The sequence below is a fragment of the Lepisosteus oculatus genome, unplaced genomic scaffold (genome assembly GCF_040954835.1).
Source record: "Lepisosteus oculatus isolate fLepOcu1 unplaced genomic scaffold, fLepOcu1.hap2 HAP2_SCAFFOLD_39, whole genome shotgun sequence".
NCBI lineage: Eukaryota > Metazoa > Chordata > Actinopteri > Semionotiformes > Lepisosteidae > Lepisosteus > Lepisosteus oculatus.
The window spans coordinates 753,792-774,519 of NW_027167923.1; the positions used below are offsets into that span (position 1 = coordinate 753,792).

Below are 20,728 nucleotides of genomic sequence, written 5' to 3' on the forward strand. Positions count from 1 at the left end.
AGCGGATGGCTCTTTGCAGGCACACTACGGAAACCTGCGGGCGCAAGTTGGGAGAAGTGACTCTTGCAGAGTGTTGAGCTTCGAGAAGAGGGCTCCGCTCAGGAAGATATTTCCACATGTTGAAGAGTCGCTTTTCGCCCTTTCTTTCCCACATTTTTCCAGTGCGGTTATTGATCGCGTTCAAAATGTTTTCCCAACGTACGTGTTACCTGCAAAATCACAGTGAAACTGTTATGCCGAAAAGATTCCTAATAGTTATTGTATTAGAATAGCTCTCCAATTTCTTAGCCTTCGTACACGCAATGTTTAAGGAAACGCTAGAGTAAATGAAACTGTAAATAGACAGGAGCTCTTCTTAGTTTTCATACAAGTTATGATGGCTGCAGCTCCTATCTGCGTCCGGGTGACCGGAGCCAAGGGATTATCTGCGGAACCTTTGATTTATCTCTCGGGCAAGGAGCTAGATACGCCCTTTTCATCTCAGTTTGATCACACCTGTGCATTAAAACGCAGTGCTCGGTACCATCGAGGTGTAAGAGGTTCAAGGATGAGCGGGAAACTTTGTTAATAAGGAGACGGGCACCGCCCAACGTGGGGCTCGAACCCATGACCCTGAGATTAAGAGTCTCATGCTCTACCGACTGAGCTAGCCGGGCGCCGGTGGCGCAGGTGGTTAACTTGTCCCTGTTGACGGCAATTTGACAAGGTATACTTCCTGGCTTTTCATCATGTGCTGACCGGATTCGAGAGTAGCACACCCTGTTCTTTGTTGATTACTGTACCTCCAGCAGCGCAAATGTCAGTAATCATTGAAATGTATGACCTACAATCTCCTCAGCATTGTGGACTTCTCAGTGATCATCCTTCTACGTTCTGCTGTAGTTTTCATGCAAGTGAAAACCGTGCTCCAAATAACAGCGGCACAGTTGTATCCTGCGGTAAGCATTCTTCTAATTCCATCGTTTTGCTCCAGGTAAAAGGTAGCGCATCATAGTGTTGATATTCCAAGGTTTCAGAGTCCGTATTGGATGGCTTGGATGCAGACATCGCTCAGAGCTCCCAGTATGATTTTCCCGAGTTCAGTTTTGCAGTGTTTTAGTGCTTTACTACTTCCAGTGGGCCTTTGAATGCTCTGCTAAGTAGAGACGTGACATAATTACTAATGCGACCGAGTGTGCTGGCTGTTCCTGGTTCGTAATGATTAACGCGAGAAATCAATATAAACATAACTGCTTCGATTTCGAGGTTCAGTTGAAGCATTCGAAGAAACTATCAAAGACCTCAGAACAACCGAAGACACATTTGGTCATCTCCGTATTGGTGAAGATTAAAGAGTCCCGCAAGTGTCAAGCTTGCACAAACACACACGAGAGAGAAACTCAGGACAGAACTTAAAGAAAGGGAGATGCAGACTATTTGAAGGCACTTTGCTAACCCAATGGCATGATTATGAATCATGCATAGGACACACGTAGCAGAGGATGGTTTTGATCCATCGACTTCTGGGTTATGGGCCCAGCACGCTTCCGCTGCGCCACTCTGCTGACGGCCGCTCTGCGCGTGGCGCACAACGGCTCTTTTTATTTCCTACATAAGTGATGAAAGAGTTGAAAGTTTCAACGACAAACGCAGACGTCACTTTGAGCGCTTGGTGTTGTAGCACAAATCATCACATGCTGCTCTACACTGGATTATAAAAGCCGACACATTTTCCAAACATTTTAATGCTGGAGTCACAATGTAGTATTAATAACAGTGCGATACTCGAGGAGCGTAGTGGGATCGCGGTGGCTCATCAGACCGCCCCGGAATTAGGGGCCAGCGTCAGGATGGCCGAGCGGTCTAAGGCGCTGCGTTCAGGTCGCAGTCTCCCCTGGAGGCGTGGGTTCGAATCCCACTCCTGACAAAAAGCTTGCTCAGTGCCGTCTCCAGTCGGGTGCAAATGGGTGAAGCAGCCTGCCGCGGGGAACGTGCGCCGATAGGCGTAGGTGTATCCCCTGCCTCTTCCGATTTAGCTCGTGCTCCATAGGATGGAAGCGGATGCTCTGGCTTTTTGACTCGAATATAACCTGATCACAACAGAAGGCCGTGCAGCCCAGTGCTGGTTTAAGAATGCCTCGTGTCTTCAGGCCCCTATTCCTTCAGGTTACCCCTTTGGAATAGTCGTCCGAAAAAGACGGGAAAGGAAAAGCATGTAAGCTCCCACACACTGCGTTAGCATTAGCGGTTGGAATCTGATGGGAGAAAAGCAACCTGGCTCGCCGTCAAGCAATCCATCCCTGGTCTCCCACGTGACAGGCGGGGATACGCACCACTATACTAACGAGGAGCGCTTGCTTGGCGCTTGAAGACACTTCCTCTTGCGGCTACTACTGTTTCCGGTTTCGTCTTTTCTTTTCATTCCTCCCAGAGGAGCGCATGAAAACGTTTCCATCTCCGCCATCCTCACCCCTCCAATGCTATGGTCCCTGCTCCTCCTGGTGCACTGCAAACACTCATTCAGCCGGTTCTTTCAGTTTGAATAATTAGGTCTTCAAAGGCTGGAAGTAGGGCGCAAGACATGCCAATGCCAAAAGCGTGGCTGTGTGCTTCCAGCTGTGAAATGTCACTGGTGGATGTTAAAGACATTACTTCCAAGGCAGCAGGTCCAAGCGATTTAGCGTTTGTACAAGAAGCAGGAAGAGAGAAACGGCACTCCGCCTTTTTCTGGGCAGGCCGAAGCGACAGGAGAAGGGCGCCGTAGTCGGCAGGATTCGAGCCGACGCGGGGAGTCCCCAATGGCTTTCTAGCCCTTCGCCTTAACCGCTCGGCCACGACTACAGGGAGCGCCGCCGCCGCCGGCTTGCGATCATTAAACACGGAGGGCGAGGCGGCGGCGGTAACCTTTTTCAATGTCGCTCTCCGTTTCCCCCCCAAAAAAGCCAAATGACATGCTAGCACTCGGACACCCTTCAGAAGACTGAAGGGTGGCTTAAAGCTGGAAGGATTAGGTCTCCTCCTTCCGACGCGACAATCGAACTTCCTTAGGCAGAGAGAAAGCAACATCGAGGAGCGTCAACAAGACTTAAGAGGCTGCGACACACCCCACTTTAAGTCGCAGACACAGCAGTTTTAAAGGCAGGAATCGCCTTTGCGAACGCCATGAGAAACAGAACGCAAGCTGTCCTGTCCTGCGGTTTAACAAACAGCCACGGCTTTCATGCGACTGGACATTTCTTTTCTGGAGCGAATTCACTTTCAACTTCAAGAAATTCACACAACTTGCGAAATACGAAATACAAATCGGGCTCATCGCTGCCCAAGAAATACCGCCGGCTGGCAAGAAAATGACAACGGTGTTTTTCCTTAACGAAAAACTTCCCATGGAGAAAAACAACGGCTGTGCGTCTCTGTCGGCTTGATTCAGTTTAATGCAAGTATTCATTCTCCTCCTGGAAAATACAGCTTGCGAAAGATGAAATACAATTCTTGGCTTTTCTGGGTGAGTGCAGAAGAAATCCTGCCGGCTGGCAGAAGAATTCCAGCCTTTTTTACTCTTTAACCACAAACTTGCGAATGATACAAAGCAAGCGGGGTGCGTTTCTGTGCAGCTGTTAACTGAACAGCTGCTGCTTCAAGCCCACCCAGGGCTCATTCCGATTTCAACATCATGCCCCCTGAAGGTAGACTGGATTTCTTTGCGAAGCATTCACCCTTTGGACGTTTCAGGAAAGGTGCGTGTCGATGCCAGACTTGAAAAGCTTTCCATACAAAGAAACAACATAGTGCTTTTGATTGATGGGAAACGGCAAGAGCGGTTTGAGCAGCTCCGGCCTCTCAACCGCTTTACAAAGTGATCGCCACCTCGGTAGCCAGTTTAGAAGGCTGAAAAGGATGCTGGAAGCACAGCGACGTTCTAAAACCAGCGCTTGAAAAGCATCTGCATACATAAAATGTCCATTTCCCCAAAGCTGAATCTGCAGCTTCAGAAGATTGTCAGCTATACGTTTTCGTTCTTTGTTTCCTTTTTTTACATGACAAGCTTTCGAGAAATGAACTGTCTATTGTGATGAAGGCTGCATTAGAAATTGTGCATCTAGCTTAGTTCAATGAAATCGGGAGGTGCGCCTGTCTCAAGCGGATGGCTCTTTGCAGGCACACTACGGAAACCTGCGGGCGCAAGTTGGGAGAAGTGACTCTTGCAGAGTGTTGAGCTTCGAGAAGAGGGCTCCGCTCAGGAAGATATTTCCACATGTTGAAGAGTCGCTTTTCGCCCTTTCTTTCCCACATTTTTCCAGTGCGGTTATTGATCGCGTTCAAAATGTTTTCCCAACGTACGTGTTACCTGCAAAATCACAGTGAAACTGTTATGGCGAAAAGATTCCTAATAGTTATTGTATTAGAATAGCTCTCCAATTTCTTAGCCTTCGTATACGCAATGTTTAAGGAAACGCTAGAGTAAATGAAACTGTAAATAGACAGGAGCTCTTCTTAGTTTTCATACAAGTTATGATGGCTGCAGCTCCTATCTGCGTCCGGGTGACCGGAGCCAAGGGATTATCTGCGGAACCTTTGATTTATCTCTCGGGCAAGGAGCTAGATACGCCCTTTTCATCTCAGTTTGATCACACCTGTGCATTAAAACGCAGTGCTCGGTACCATCGAGGTGTAAGAGGTTCAAGGATGAGCGGGAAACTTTGTTAATAAGGAGACGGGCACCGCCCAACGTGGGGCTCGAACCCACGACCCTGAGATTAAGAGTCTCATGCTCTACCGACTGAGCTAGCCGGGCGCCGGTGGAGCTGGTGGTTAACTTGTCCCTGTTGACGGCAATTTGACAAGGTATACTTCCTGGCTTTTCATCATGTGCTGACCGGATTCGAGAGTAGCACACCCTGTTCTTTGTTGATTACTGTACCTCCAGCAGCGCAAATGTCAGTAATCATTGAAATGTACGACCTACAATCTCCTCAGCATTGTGGACTTCTCAGTGATCATCCTTCTACGTTCTGCTGTAGTTTTCATGCAAGTGAAAACCGTGCTCCAAATAACAGCGGCACAGTTGTATCCTGCGGTAAGCATTCTTCTAATTCCATCGTTTTGCTCCAGGTAAAGGGTAGCGCATCATAGTGTTGATATTCCAAGGTTTCAGAGTCCGTATTGGATGGCTTGGATGCAGACATCGCTCAGAGCTCCCAGTATGATTTTCCCGAGTTCAGTTTTGCAGTGTTTTAGTGCTTTACTACTTCCAGTGGGCCTTTGAATGCTCTGCTAAGTAGAGACGTGACATAATTACTAATGCGACCGAGTGTGCTGGCTGTTCCTGGTTCGTAATGATTAACGCGAGAAATCAATATAAACATAACTGCTTCGATTTCGAGGTTCAGTTGAAGCATTCGAAGAAACTATCAAAGACCTCAGAACAACCGAAGACACATTTGGTCATCTCCGTATTGGTGAAGATTAAAGAGTCCCGCAAGTGTCAAGCTTGCACAAACACACACGAGAGAGAAACTCAGGACAGAACTTAAAGAAAGGGAGATGCAGACTATTTGAAGGCACTTTGCTAACCCAATGGCATGATTATGAATCATGCATAGGACACACGTAGCAGAGGATGGTTTTGATCCATCGACCTCTGGGTTATGGGCCCAGCACGCTTCCGCTGCGCCACTCTGCTGACGGCCGCTCTGCGTGTGGCGCACAACTGCTCTTTTTATTTCCTACATAAGTGATGAAAGAGTTGAAAGTTTCAACGACAAACGCAGACGTCACTTTGAGCGCTTGGTGTTGTAGCACAAATCATCACATGCTGCTCTACACTGGATTATAAAAGCCGACACATTTTCCAAACATTTTAATGCTGGAGTCACAATGTAGTATTAATAACAGTGCGATACTCGAGGAGCGTAGTGGGATCGCGGTGGCTCATCAGACCGCCCCGGGATTAAGGGCCAGCGTCAGGATGGCCGAGCGGTCTAAGGCGCTGCGTTCAGGTCGCAGTCTCCCCTGGAGGCGTTGGTTCGAGTCTCACTCCTGACAAAAAGCTTGCTCAGTGCCGTCTCCAGTCGGGTGCAAATGGGTGAAGCAGCCTGACGCAGGGAACGTGCGCCGATAGGCGTAGGTGTATCCCCTGCCTCTTCCGATTTAGCTCGTGCTCCATAGGATGGAAGCGGATGCTCTGGCTTTTTCACTCGAATATAACCTGATCACAACAGAAGGCCGTGCAGCCCAGTGCTGGTTTAAGAATGCCTCGTGTCTTCAGGCCCCTATTCCTTCAGGTTACCCCTTTGGAATAGTCGTCCGAAAAAGACGGGAAAGGAAAAGCATGTAAGCTCCCACACACTGCGTTAGCATTAGCGGTTGGAATCTGATGGGAGAAAAGCAACCTGGCTCGCCGTCAAGCAATCCATCCCTGGTCTCCCACGTGACAGGCGGGGATACGCACCACTATACTAACGAGGAGCGCTTGCTTGGCGCTTGAAGACACTTCCTCTTGCGGCTACTACTGTTTCCGGTTTCGTCTTTTCTTTTCATTCCTCCCAGAGGAGCGCATGAAAACGTTTCCATCTCCGCCATCCTCACCCCTCCAATGCTATGGTCCCTGCTCCTCCTGGTGCACTGCAAACACTCATTCAGCCGGTTCTTTCAGTTTGAATAATTAGGTCTTCAAAGGCTGGAAGTAGGGCGCAAGACATGCCAATGCCAAAAGCGTGGCTGTGTGCTTCCAGCTGTGAAATGTCACTGGTGGATGTTAAAGACATTACTTCCAAGGCAGCAGGTCCAAGCGATTTAGCGTTTGTACAAGAAGCAGGAAGAGAGAAACGGCACTCCGCCTTTTTCTGGGCAGGCCGAAGCGACAGGAGAAGGGCGCCGTAGTCGGCAGGATTCGAGCCGACGCGGGGAGTCCCCAATGGCTTTCTAGCCCTTCGCCTTAACCGCTCGGCCACGACTACAGGGAGCGCCGCCGCCGCCGGCTTGCGATCATTTAACACGGAGGGCGAGGCGGCGGCGGTAACCTTTTTCAATGTCGCTCTCCGTTTCCCCCCCAAAAAAGCCAAATGACATGCTAGCACTCGGACACCCTTCAGAAGACTGAAGGGTGGCTTAAAGCTGGAAGGATTAGGTCTCCTCCTTCCGACGCGACAATCGAACTTCCTTAGGCAGAGAGAAAGCAACATCGAGGAGCGTCAACAAGACTTTAGAAGCTGCGACACACGCCACTTTCAGTCGCAGACACAGCAGTTTTAAAGGCAGGAATCGCCTTTGCGAACGCCATGAGAAACAGAACGCAAGCTGTCCTGTCCTGCGGTTTAACAAACAGCCACGGCTTTCATGCGACTGGACATTTCTTTTCTGGAGCGAATTCACTTTCAACTTCAAGAAATTCACACAACTTGCGAAATACGAAATACAAATCGGGCTCATCGCTGCACAAGAAATACCGCCGGCTGGCAAGAAAATGACAACGGTGTTTTTCCTTAACGAAAAACTTCCCATGGAGAAAAACAACGGCTGTGCGTCTCTGTCGGCTTGATTCAGTTTAATGCAAGTATTCATTCTCCTCCTGGAAAATACAGCTTGCGAAAGATGAAATACAATTCTTGGCTTTTCTGGGTGAGTGCAGAAGAAATCCTGCCGGCTGGCAGAAGAATTCCAGCCTTTTTTACTCTTTAACCACAAACTTGCGAATGATACAAAGCAAGCGGGGTGCGTTTCTGTGCAGCTGTTAACTGAACAGCTGCTGCTTCAAGCCCACCCAGGGCTCATTCCGATTTCAACATCATGCCCCCTGAAGGTAGACTGGATTTCTTTGCGAAGCATTCACCCTTTGGACGTTTCAGGAAAGGTGCGTGTCGATGCCAGACTTGAAAAGCTTTCCATACAAAGAAACAACATAGTGCTTTTGATTGATGGGAAACGGCAAGAGCGGTTTGAGCAGCTCCGGCCTCTCAACCGCTTTACAAAGTGATCGCCACCTCGGTAGCCAGTTTAGAAGGCTGAAAAGGATGCTGGAAGCACAGCGACGTTCTAAAACCAGCGCTTGAAAAGCATCTGCATACATAAAATGTCCATTTCCCCAAAGCTGAATCTGCAGCTTCAGAAGATTGTCAGCTATACGTTTTCGTTCTTTGTTTCCTTTTTTACATGACAAGCTTTCGAGAAATGAACTGTCTATTGTGATGAAGGCTGCATTAGAAATTGTGCATCTAGCTTAGTTCAATGAAATCGGGAGGTGCGCCTGTCTCAAGCGGATGGCTCTTTGCAGGCACACTACGGAAACCTGCGGGCGCAAGTTGGGAGAAGTGACTCTTGCAGAGTGTTGAGCTTTGAGAAGAGGGCTCCGCTCAGGAAGATATTTCCACATGTTGAAGAGTCGCTTTTCGCCCTTTCTTTCCCACATTTTTCCAGTGCGGTTATTGATCGCGTTCAAAATGTTTTCCCAACGTACGTGTTACCTGCAAAATCACAGTGAAACTGTTATGGCGAAAAGATTCCTAATAGTTATTGTATTAGAATAGCTCTCCAATTTCTTAGCCTTCGTACACGCAATGTTTAAGGAAACGCTAGAGTAAATGAAACTGTAAATAGACAGGAGCTCTTCTTAGTTTTCATACAAGTTATGATGGCTGCAGCTCCTATCTGCGTCCGGGTGACCGGAGCCAAGGGATTATCTGCGGAACCTTTGATTTATCTCTCGGGCAAGGAGCTAGATACGCCCTTTTCATCTCAGTTTGATCACACCTGTGCATTAAAACGCAGTGCTCGGTACCATCGAGGTGTAAGAGGTTCAAGGATGAGCGGGAAACTTTGTTAATAAGGAGACGGGCACCGCCCAACGTGGGGCTCGAACCCACGACCCTGAGATTAAGAGTCTCATGCTCTACCGACTGAGCTAGCCGGGCGCCGGTGGAGCTGGTGGTTAACTTGTCCCTGTTGACGGCAATTTGACAAGGTATACTTCCTGGCTTTTCATCATGTGCTGACCGGATTCGAGAGTAGCACACCCTGTTCTTTGTTGATTACTGTACCTCCAGCAGCGCAAATGTCAGTAATCATTGAAATGTACGACCTACAATCTCCTCAGCATGCCCACGTGGACTCCTCAGTGATCATCCTTCTACGTTCTGCTGTAGTTTTCATGCAAGTGAAAACCGTGCTCCAAATAACAGCGGCACAGTTGTATCCTGCGGTAAGCATTCTTCTAATTCCATCGTTTTGCTCCAGGTAAAAGGTAGCGCATCATAGTGTTGATATTCCAAGGTTTCAGAGTCCGTATTGGATGGCTTGGATGCAGACATCGCTCAGAGCTCCCAGTATGATTTTCCCGAGTTCAGTTTTGCAGTGTTTTAGTGCTTTACTACTTCCAGTGGGCCTTTGAATGCTCTGCTAAGTAGAGACGTGACATAATTACTAATGCGACCGAGTGTGCTGGCTGTTCCTGGTTCGTAATGATTAACGCGAGAAATCAATATAAACATAACTGCTTCGATTTCGAGGTTCAGTTGAAGCTTTCAAAGAAACTATCAAAGACCTCAGAACAACCGAAGACACATTTGGTCATCTCCGTATTGGTGAAGATTAAAGAGTCCCGCAAGTGTCAAGCTTGCACAAACACACACGAGAGAGAAACTCAGGACAGAATTTAAAGAAAGGGAGATGCAGACTATTTGAAGGCACTTTGCTAACCTAATGGCACGCTTATGAATCGTGCATAGGACACATGTAGCAGAGGATGGTTTCGATCCATCGACCTCTGGGTTATGGGCCCAGCACGCTTCCGCTGCGCCACTCTGCTGACGGCCTCTCTGCGTGTGGCGCACAACTGCTCTTTTTATTTCCTACATAAGTGATGAAAGAGTTGAAAGTTTCAACGACAAACGCAGACGTCACTTTGAGCGCTTGGTGTTGTAGCACAAATCATCACATGCAGCTCTACACTGGATTATAAAAGCCGACACATTTTCCAAACATTTTAATGCTGGAGTCACACTGTAGTATTAATAACAGTGCGATACTCGAGGAGCGTAGTGGGATCGCGGTGGCTCATCAGACCGCCCCGGGACAGGGGGCCCGCGTCAGGATGGCCGAGCGGTCTAAGGCGCTGCGTTCAGGTCGCAGTCTCCCCTGGAGGCGTGGGTTCGAATCCCACTCCTGACAAAAAGCTTGCTCAGTGCCGTCTCCAGTCGGGTGCAAATGGGTGAAGCAGCCTGCCGCGGGGAACGTGCGACGATAGGCGTAGGTGTATCCCCTGCCTCTTCCGATTTAGCTCGTGCTCCATAGGATGGAAGCGGATGCTCTGGCTTTTTGACTCGAATATAACCTGATCACAACAGAAGGCCGTGCAGCCCAGTGCTGGTTTAAGAATGCCTCGTGTCTTCAGGCCCCTATTCCTTCAGGTTACCCCTTTGGAATAGTCGTCCGAAAAAGACGGGAAAGGAAAAGCATGTAAGCTCCCACACACTGCGTTAGCATTAGCGGTTGGAATCTGATGGGAGAAAAGCAACCTGGCTCGCCGTCAAGCAATCCATCCCTGGTCTCCCACGTGACAGGCGGGGATACGCACCACTATACTAACGAGGAGCGCTTGCTTGGCGCTTGAAGACACTTCCTCTTGCGGCTACTACTGTTTCCGGTTTCGTCTTTTCTTTTCATTCCTCCCAGAGGAGCGCATGAAAACGTTTCCATCTGCGCCATCCTCACCCCTCCAATGCTATGGTCCCTGCTCCTCCTGGTGCACTGCAAACACTCATTCAGCCGGTTCTTTCAGTTTGAATACTTAGGTCTTCAAAGGCTGGAAGTAGGGCGCAAGACATGCCAATGCCAAAAGCGTGGCAGTGTGCTTCCAGCTGTGAAATGTCACTGGTGGATGTTGAAGACATTACTTCCAAGGCAGCAGGTCCAAGCGATTTAGCGTTTGTACAAGAAGCAGGAAGAGAGAAACGGCACTCCGCCTTTTTCTGGGCAGGCCGAAGCGACAGGAGAAGGGCGCCGTAGTCGGCAGGATTCGAGCCGACGCGGGGAGACCCCAATGGCTTTCTAGCCCAGCGCCTTAACCGCTCGGCCACGACTATAGGGAGCGCCGCCGCCGCCGGCTTGCGATCATTTAACACGGAGGGCGAGGCGGCGGCGGTAACCTTTTTCAATGTCGCTCTCCGTTTCCCCCCCAAAAAAGCCAAATGACATGCTAGCACTCGGACACCCTTCAGAAGACTGAAGGGTGACTTAAAGCTGGAAGGATTAGGTCTCCCCGTTCCGACGCGACAATCGAACTTCCTTAGGCAGAGAGAAAGCAACATCGAGGAGCGTCAACAAGACTTTAGAAGCTGCGACACACGCCACTTTCAGTCGCAGACACAGCAGTTTTAAAGGCAGGAATCGCCTTTGCGAACGCCATGAGAAACAGAACGCAAGCTGTCCTGTCCTGCGGTTTAACAAACAGCCACGGCTTTCATGCGACTGGACATTTCTTTTCTGGAGCGAATTCACTTTCAACTTCAAGAAATTCACACAACTTGCGAAATACGAAATACAAATCGGGCTCATCGCTGCACAAGAAATACCGCCGGCTGGCAAGAAAATGACAACGGTGTTTTTCCTTAACGAAAAACTTCCCATGGAGAAAAACAACGGCTGTGCGTCTCTGTCGGCTTGATTCAGTTTAATGCAAGTATTCATTCTCCTCCTGGAAAATACAGCTTGCGAAAGATGAAATACAATTCTTGGCTTTTCTGGGTGAGTGTAGAAGAAATCCTGCCGGCTGGCAGAAGAATTCCAGCCTTTTTTACTCTTTAACCAGAAACTTGCGAATGATACAAAGCAAGCGGGGTGCGTTTCTGTGCAGCTGTTAACTGAACAGCTGCTGCTTCAAGCCCACCCAGGGCTCATTCCGATTTCAACATCATGCCCCCTGAAGGTAGACTGGATTTCTTTGCGAAGCATTCACCTTTTGGACGTTTCAGGAAAGGTGCGTGTCGATGCCAGACTTGAAAAGCTTTCCATACAAAGAAACAACATAGTGCTTTTGATTGATGGGAAACGGCAAGAGCGGTTTGAGCAGCTCCGGCCTCTCAACCGCTTTACAATGTGATCGGCACCTCGGTAGCCAGTTTAGAAGGCTGAAAAGGATGCTGGAAGCACAGCGACGTTCTAAAACCAGCGCTTGAAAAGCATCTGCATACATAAAATGTCCATTTCCCCAAAGCTGAATCTGCATCTTCAGAAGATTGTCAGCTATACGTTTTCGTTCTTTGTTTCCTTTTTTTACGACAAGCTTTCGAGAAATGAACTGTCTATTGTGATGAAGGCTGCATTAGAAATTGTGCATCTAGCTTAGTTCAATGAAATCGGGAGGTGCACCTGTCTCAAGCGGATGGCTCTTTGCAGGCACACTACGGAAACCTGCGGGCGCAAGTTGGGAGAAGTGACTCTTGCAGAGTGTTGAGCTTCGAGAAGAGGGCTCCGCTCAGGAAGATATTTCCACATGTTGAAGAGTCGCTTTTCGCCCTTTCTTTCCCACATTTTTCCAGTGCGGTTATTGATCGCGTTCAAAATGTTTTCCCAACGTACGTGTTACCTGCAAAATCACAGTGAAACTGTTATGCCGAAAAGATTCCTAATAGTTATTGTATTAGAATAGCTCTCCAATTTCTTAGCCTTCGTACACGCAATGTTTAAGGAAACGCTAGAGTAAATGAAACTGTAAATAGACAGGAGCTCTTCTTAGTTTTCATACAAGTTATGATGGCTGCAGCTCCTATCTGCGTCCAGGTGACCGGAGCCAAGGGATTATCTGCGGAACCTTTGATTTATCTCTCGGGCAAGGAGCTAGATACGCCCTTTTCATCTCGGTTTGATCACACCTGTGCATTAAAACGCAGTGCTCGGTACCATCGAGGTGTAAGAGGTTCAAGGATGAGCGGGAAACTTTGTTAATAAGGAGACGGGCACCGCCCAACGTGGGGCTCGAACCCACGACCCTGAGATTAAGAGTCTCATGCTCTACCGACTGAGCTAGCCGGGCGCCGGTGGAGCTGGTGGTTAACTTGTCCCTGTTGACGGCAATTTGACAAGGTATACTTCCTGGCTTTTCATCATGTGCTGACCGGATTCGAGAGTAGCACACCCTGTTCTTTGTTGATTACTGTACCTCCAGCAGCGCAAATGTCAGTAATCATTGAAATGTACGACCTACAATCTCCTCAGCATGCCCACGTGGACTCCTCAGTGATCATCCTTCTACGTTCTGCTGTAGTTTTCATGCAAGTGAAAACCGTGCTCCAAATAACAGCGGCACAGTTGTATCCTGCGGTAAGCATTCTTCTAATTCCATCGTTTTGCTCCAGGTAAAAGGTAGCGCATCATAGTGTTGATATTCCAAGGTTTCAGAGTCCGTATTGGATGGCTTGGATGCAGACATCGCTCAGAGCTCCCAGTATGATTTTCCCGAGTTCAGTTTTGCAGTGTTTTAGTGCTTTACTACTTCCAGTGGGCCTTTGAATGCTCTGCTAAGTAGAGACGTGACATAATTACTAATGCGACCGAGTGTGCTGGCTGTTCCTGGTTCGTAATGATTAACGCGAGAAATCAATATAAACATAACTGCTTCGATTTCGAGGTTCAGTTGAAGCTTTCAAAGAAACTATCAAAGACCTCAGAACAACCGAAGACACATTTGGTCATCTCCGTATTGGTGAAGATTAAAGAGTCCCGCAAGTGTCAAGCTTGCACAAACACACACGAGAGAGAAACTCAGGACAGAATTTAAAGAAAGGGAGATGCAGACTATTTGAAGGCACTTTGCTAACCTAATGGCACGCTTATGAATCGTGCATAGGACACATGTAGCAGAGGATGGTTTCGATCCATCGACCTCTGGGTTATGGGCCCAGCACGCTTCCGCTGCGCCACTCTGCTGACGGCCTCTCTGCGTGTGGCGCACAACTGCTCTTTTTATTTCCTACATAAGTGATGAAAGAGTTGAAAGTTTCAACGACAAACGCAGACGTCACTTTGAGCGCTTGGTGTTGTAGCACAAATCATCACATGCAGCTCTACACTGGATTATAAAAGCGGACACATTTTCCAAACATTTTAATGCTGGAGTCACACTGTAGTATTAATAACAGTGCGATACTCGAGGAGCGTAGTGGGATCGCGGTGGCTCATCAGACCGCCCCGGGACAGGGGGCCCGCGTCAGGATGGCCGAGCAGTCTAAGGCGCTGCGTTCAGGTCGCAGTCTCCCCTGGAGGCGTGGGTTCGAATCCCACTCCTGACAAAAAGCTTGCTCAGTGCCGTCTCCAGTCGGGTGCAAATGGGTGAAGCAGCCTGCCGCGGGGAACGTGCGACGATAGGCGTAGGTGTATCCCCTGCCTCTTCCGATTTAGCTCGTGCTCCATAGGATGGAAGCGGATGCTCTGGCTTTTTGACTCGAATATAACCTGATCACAACAGAAGGCCGTGCAGCCCAGTGCTGGTTTAAGAATGCCTCGTGTCTTCAGGCCCCTATTCCTTCAGGTTACCCCTTTGGAATAGTCGTCCGAAAAAGACGGGAAAGGAAAAGCATGTAAGCTCCCACACACTGCGTTAGCATTAGCGGTTGGAATCTGATGGGAGAAAAGCAACCTGGCTCGCCGTCAAGCAATCCATCCCTGGTCTCCCACGTGACAGGCGGGGATACGCACCACTATACTAACGAGGAGCGCTTGCTTGGCGCTTGAAGACACTTCCTCTTGCGGCTACTACTGTTTCCGGTTTCGTCTTTTCTTTTCATTCCTCCCAGAGGAGCGCATGAAAACGTTTCCATCTGCGCCATCCTCACCCCTCCAATGCTATGGTCCCTGCTCCTCCTGGTGCACTGCAAACACTCATTCAGCCGGTTCTTTCAGTTTGAATACTTAGGTCTTCAAAGGCTGGAAGTAGGGCGCAAGACATGCCAATGCCAAAAGCGTGGCAGTGTGCTTCCAGCTGTGAAATGTCACTGGTGGATGTTGAAGACATTACTTCCAAGGCAGCAGGTCCAAGCGATTTAGCGTTTGTACAAGAAGCAGGAAGAGAGAAACGGCACTCCGCCTTTTTCTGGGCAGGCCGAAGCGACAGGAGAAGGGCGCCGTAGTCGGCAGGATTCGAGCCGACGCGGGGAGACCCCAATGGCTTTCTAGCCCAGCGCCTTAACCGCTCGGCCACGACTATAGGGAGCGCCGCCGCCGCCGGCTTGCGATCATTTAACACGGAGGGCGAGGCGGCGGCGGTAACCTTTTTCAATGTCGCTCTCCGTTTCCCCCCCAAAAAAGCCAAATGACATGCTAGCACTCGGACACCCTTCAGAAGACTGAAGGGTGACTTAAAGCTGGAAGGATTAGGTCTCCCCGTTCCGACGCGACAATCGAACTTCCTTAGGCAGAGAGAAAGCAACATCGAGGAGCGTCAACAAGACTTTAGAAGCTGCGACACACGCCACTTTCAGTCGCAGACACAGCAGTTTTAAAGGCAGGAATCGCCTTTGCGAACGCCATGAGAAACAGAACGCAAGCTGTCCTGTCCTGCGGTTTAACAAACAGCCACGGCTTTCATGCGACTGGACATTTCTTTTCTGGAGCGAATTCACTTTCAACTTCAAGAAATTCACACAACTTGCGAAATACGAAATACAAATCGGGCTCATCGCTGCACAAGAAATACCGCCGGCTGGCAAGAAAATGACAACGGTGTTTTTCCTTAACGAAAAACTTCCCATGGAGAAAAACAACGGCTGTGCGTCTCTGTCGGCTTGATTCAGTTTAATGCAAGTATTCATTCTCCTCCTGGAAAATACAGCTTGCGAAAGATGAAATACAATTCTTGGCTTTTCTGGGTGAGTGCAGAAGAAATCCTGCCGGCTGGCAGAAGAATTCCAGCCTTTTTTACTCTTTAACCAGAAACTTGCGAATGATACAAAGCAAGCGGGGTGCGTTTCTGTGCAGCTGTTAACTGAACAGCTGCTGCTTCAAGCCCACCCAGGGCTCATTCCGATTTCAACATCATGCCCCCTGAAGGTAGACTGGATTTCTTTGCGAAGCATTCACCTTTTGGACGTTTCAGGAAAGGTGCGTGTCGATGCCAGACTTGAAAAGCTTTCCATACAAAGAAACAACATAGTGCTTTTGATTGATGGGAAACGGCAAGAGCGGTTTGAGCAGCTCCGGCCTCTCAACCGCTTTACAATGTGATCGGCACCTCGGTAGCCAGTTTAGAAGGCTGAAAAGGATGCTGGAAGCACAGCGACGTTCTAAAACCAGCGCTTGAAAAGCATCTGCATACATAAAATGTCCATTTCCCCAAAGCTGAATCTGCATCTTCAGAAGATTGTCAGCTATACGTTTTCGTTCTTTGTTTCCTTTTTTTACGACAAGCTTTCGAGAAATGAACTGTCTATTGTGATGAAGGCTGCATTAGAAATTGTGCATCTAGCTTAGTTCAATGAAATCGGGAGGTGCACCTGTCTCAAGCGGATGGCTCTTTGCAGGCACACTACGGAAACCTGCGGGCGCAAGTTGGGAGAAGTGACTCTTGCAGAGTGTTGAGCTTCGAGAAGAGGGCTCCGCTCAGGAAGATATTTCCACATGTTGAAGAGTCGCTTTTCGCCCTTTCTTTCCCACATTTTTCCAGTGCGGTTATTGATCGCGTTCAAAATGTTTTCCCAACGTACGTGTTACCTGCAAAATCACAGTGAAACTGTTATGCCGAAAAGATTCCTAATAGTTATTGTATTAGAATAGCTCTCCAATTTCTTAGCCTTCGTACACGCAATGTTTAAGGAAACGCTAGAGTAAATGAAACTGTAAATAGACAGGAGCTCTTCTTAGTTTTCATACAAGTTATGATGGCTGCAGCTCCTATCTGCGTCCGGGTGACCGGAGCCAAGGGATTATCTGCGGAACCTTTGATTTATCTCTCGGGCAAGGAGCTAGATACGCCCTTTTCATCTCGGTTTGATCACACCTGTGCATTAAAACGCAGTGCTCGGTACCATCGAGGTGTAAGAGGTTCAAGGATGAGCGGGAAACTTTGTTAATAAGGAGACGGGCACCGCCCAACGTGGGGCTCGAACCCACGACCCTGAGATTAAGAGTCTCATGCTCTACCGACTGAGCTAGCCGGGCGCCGGTGGAGCTGGTGGTTAACTTGTCCCTGTTGACGGCAATTTGACAAGGTATACTTCCTGGCTTTTCATCATGTGCTGACCGGATTCGAGAGTAGCACACCCTGTTCTTTGTTGATTACTGTACCTCCAGCAGCGCAAATGTCAGTAATCATTGAAATGTACGACCTACAATCTCCTCAGCATTGTGGACTTCTCAGTGATCATCCTTCAACGTTCTGATGTAGTTTTCATGCAAGTGAAAACCGTGCTCCAAATAACAGCGGCACAGTTGTATCCTGCGGTAAGCATTCTTCTAATTCCATCGTTTTGCTCCAGGTAAAAGGTAGCGCATCATAGTGTTGATATTCCAAGGTTTCAGAGTCCGTATTGGATGGCTTGGATGCAGACATCGCTCAGAGCTCCCAGTATGATTTTCCCGAGTTCAGTTTTGCAGTGTTTTAGTGCTTTACTACTTCCAGTGGGCCTTTGAATGCTCTGCTAAGTAGAGACGTGACATAATTACTAATGCGACCGAGTGTGCTGGCTGTTCCTGGTTCGTAATGATTAACGCGAGAAATCAATATAAACATAACTGCTTCGATTTCGAGGTTCAGTTGAAGCATTCGAAGAAACTATCAAAGACCTCAGAACAACCGAAGACACATTTGGTCATCTCCGTATTGGTGAAGATTAAAGAGTCCCGCAAGTGTCAAGCTTGCACAAACACACACGAGAGAGAAACTCAGGACAGAACTTAAAGAAAGGGAGATGCAGACTATTTGAAGGCACTTTGCTAACCCAATGGCATGATTATGAATCATGCATAGGACACACGTAGCAGAGGATGGTTTCGATCCATCGACCTCTGGGTTATGGGCCCAGCACGCTTCCGCTGCGCCACTCTGCTGACGGCCGCTCTGCGCGTGGCGCACAACTGCTCTTTTTATTTCCTACATAAGTGATGAAAGAGTTGAAAGTTTCAACGACAAACGCAGACGTCACTTTGAGCGCTTGGTGTTGTAGCACAAATCATCACATGCTGCTCTACACTGGATTATAAAAGCCGACACATTTTCCAAACATTTTAATGCTGGAGTCACAATGTAGTATTAATAACAGTGCGATACTCGAGGAGCGTAGTGGGATCGCGGTGGCTCATCAGACCGCCCCGGGATTAGGGGCCAGCGTCAGGATGGCCGAGCGGTCTAAGGCGCTGCGTTCAGGTCGCAGTCTCCCCTGGAGGCGTGGGTTCGAATCCCACTCCTGACAAAAAGCTTGCTCAGTGCCGTCTCCAGTCGGGTGCAAATGGGTGAAGCAGCCTGACGCAGGGAACGTGCGCCGATAGGCGTAGGTGTATCCCCTGCCTCTTCCGATTTAGCTCGTGCTCCATAGGATGGAAGCGGATGCTCTGGCTTTTTGACTCGAATATAACCTGATCACAACAGAAGGCCGTGCAGCCCAGTGCTGGTTTAAGAATGCCTCGTGTCTTCAGGCCCCTATTCCTTCAGGTTTCCCCTTTGGAATAGTCGTCCGAAAAAGACGGGAAAGGAAAAGCATGTAAGCTCCCACACACTGCGTTAGCATTAGCGGTTGGAATCTGATGGGAGAAAAGCAACCTGGCTCGCCGTCAAGCAATCCATCCCTGGTCTCCCACGTGACAGGCGGGGATACGCACCACTATACTAACGAGGAGCGCTTGCTTGGCGCTTGAAGACACTTCCTCTTGCGGCTACTACTGTTTCCGGTTTCGTCTTTTCTTTTCATTCCTCCCAGAGGAGCGCATGAAAACGTTTCCATCTCCGCCATCCTCACCCCTCCAATGCTATGGTCCCTGCTCCTCCTGGTGCACTGCAAACACTCATTCAGCCGGTTCTTTCAGTTTGAATAATTAGGTCTTCAAAGGCTGGAAGTAGGGCGCAAGACATGCCAATGCCAAAAGCGTGGCTGTGTGCTTCCAGCTGTGAAATGTCACTGGTGGATGTTAAAGACATTACTTCCAAGGCAGCAGGTCCAAGCGATTAAGCGTTTGTACAAGAAGCAGGAAGAGAGAAACGGCACTCCGCCTTTTTCTGGGCAGGCCGAAGCGACAGGAGAAGGGCGCCGTAGTCGGCAGGATTCGAGCCGACGCGGGGAGTCCCCAATGGCTTTCTAGCCCTTCGCCTTAACCGCTCGGCCACGACTACAGGGAGCACCGCCGCCGCCGGCTTGCGATCATTTAACACGGAGGGCGAGGCGGCGGCGGTAACCTTTTTCAATGTCGCTCTCCGTTTCCCCCCCGAAAAAGCCAAATGACATGCTAGCACTCGGACACCCTTCAGAAGACTGAAGGGTGGCTTAAAGCTGGAAGGATTAGGTCTCCCCGTTCCGACGCGACAATCGAACTTCCTTAGGCAGAGAGAAAGCAACATCGAGGAGCGTCAACAAGACTTTAGAAGCTGCGACACACGCCACTTTCAGTCGCAGACACAGCAGTTTTAAAGGCAGGAATCGCCTTTGCGAACGCCATGAGAAACAGAACGCAAGCTGTCCTGTCCTGCGGTTTAACAAACAGCCACGGCTTTCATGCGACTGGACATTTCTTTTCTGGAGCGAATTCACTTTCAACTTCAAGAAATTCACACAACTTGCGAAATACGAAATACAAATCGGGCTCATCGCTGCACAAGAAATACCGCCGGCTGGCAAGAAAATGACAACGGTGTTTTTCCTTAACGAAAAACTTCCCATGGAGAAAAACAACGGCTGTGCGTCTCTGTCGGCTTGATTCAGTTTAATGCAAGTATTCATTCTCCTCCTGGAAAATACAGCTTGCGAAAGATGAAATACAATTCTTGGCTTTTCTGGGTGAGTGTAGAAGAAATCCTGCCGGCTGGCAGAAGAATTCCAGCCTTTTTTACTCTTTAACCAGAAACTTGCGAATGATACAAAGCAAGCGGGGTGCGTTTCTGTGCAGCTGTTAACTGAACAGCTGCTGCTTCAAGCCCACCCAGGGCTCATTCCGATTTCAACATCATGCCCCCTGAAGGTAGACTGGATTTCTTTGCGAAGCATTCACCTTTTGGACGTTTCAGGAAAGGTGCGTGTCGATGCCAGACTTGAAAAGCTTTCCATACAAAGAAACAACATAGTGCTTTTGATTGATGGGAAACGGCAAGAGCGGTTTGAGCAGCTCCGGCCTCTCAACCGCTTTACAATGTGATCGGCACCTCGGTAGCCAGTTTAGAAGGCTGAAAAGGATGCTGGAAGCACAGCGACGTTCTAAAACCAGCGCTTGAAAAGCATCTGCATACATAAAATGTCCATTTCCCCAAAGCTGAATCTGCATCTTCAGAAGATTGTCAGCTATACGTTTTCGTTCTTTGTTTCCTTTTTTTACGACAAGCTTTCGAGAAATGAACTGTCTATTGTGATGAAGGCTGCATTAGAAATTGTGCATCTAGCTTAGTTCAATGAAATCGGGAGGTGCACCTGTCTCAAGCGGATGGCTCTTTGCAGGCACACTACGGAAACCTGCGGGCGCAAGTTGGGAGAAGTGACTCTTGCAGAGTGTTGAGCTTCGAGAAGAGGGCTCCGCTCAGGAAGATATTTCCACATGTTGAAGAGTCGCTTTTCGCCCTTTCTTTCCC

At 48.8% G+C, this 20,728-nt stretch overlaps 3 non-coding genes across 3 annotated transcripts; all 3 read left to right on the top strand.

Moving 5' to 3' along the window:
* The first annotated feature begins 1,823 nt into the window (after positions 1-1,823).
* trnal-cag (transfer RNA leucine (anticodon CAG)) lies at positions 1,824-1,906 on the top strand. The gene has a single exon. It is a non-coding gene; the product is annotated as a tRNA-Leu (tRNA).
* Positions 1,907-10,057: 8,151 nt separating this feature from the next.
* trnal-cag (transfer RNA leucine (anticodon CAG)) lies at positions 10,058-10,140 on the top strand. The gene has a single exon. It is a non-coding gene; the product is annotated as a tRNA-Leu (tRNA).
* Positions 10,141-18,288: 8,148 nt separating this feature from the next.
* On the top strand, positions 18,289-18,371 carry trnal-cag (transfer RNA leucine (anticodon CAG)). The gene has a single exon. It is a non-coding gene; the product is annotated as a tRNA-Leu (tRNA).
* Positions 18,372-20,728: the final 2,357 nt, after the last annotated feature.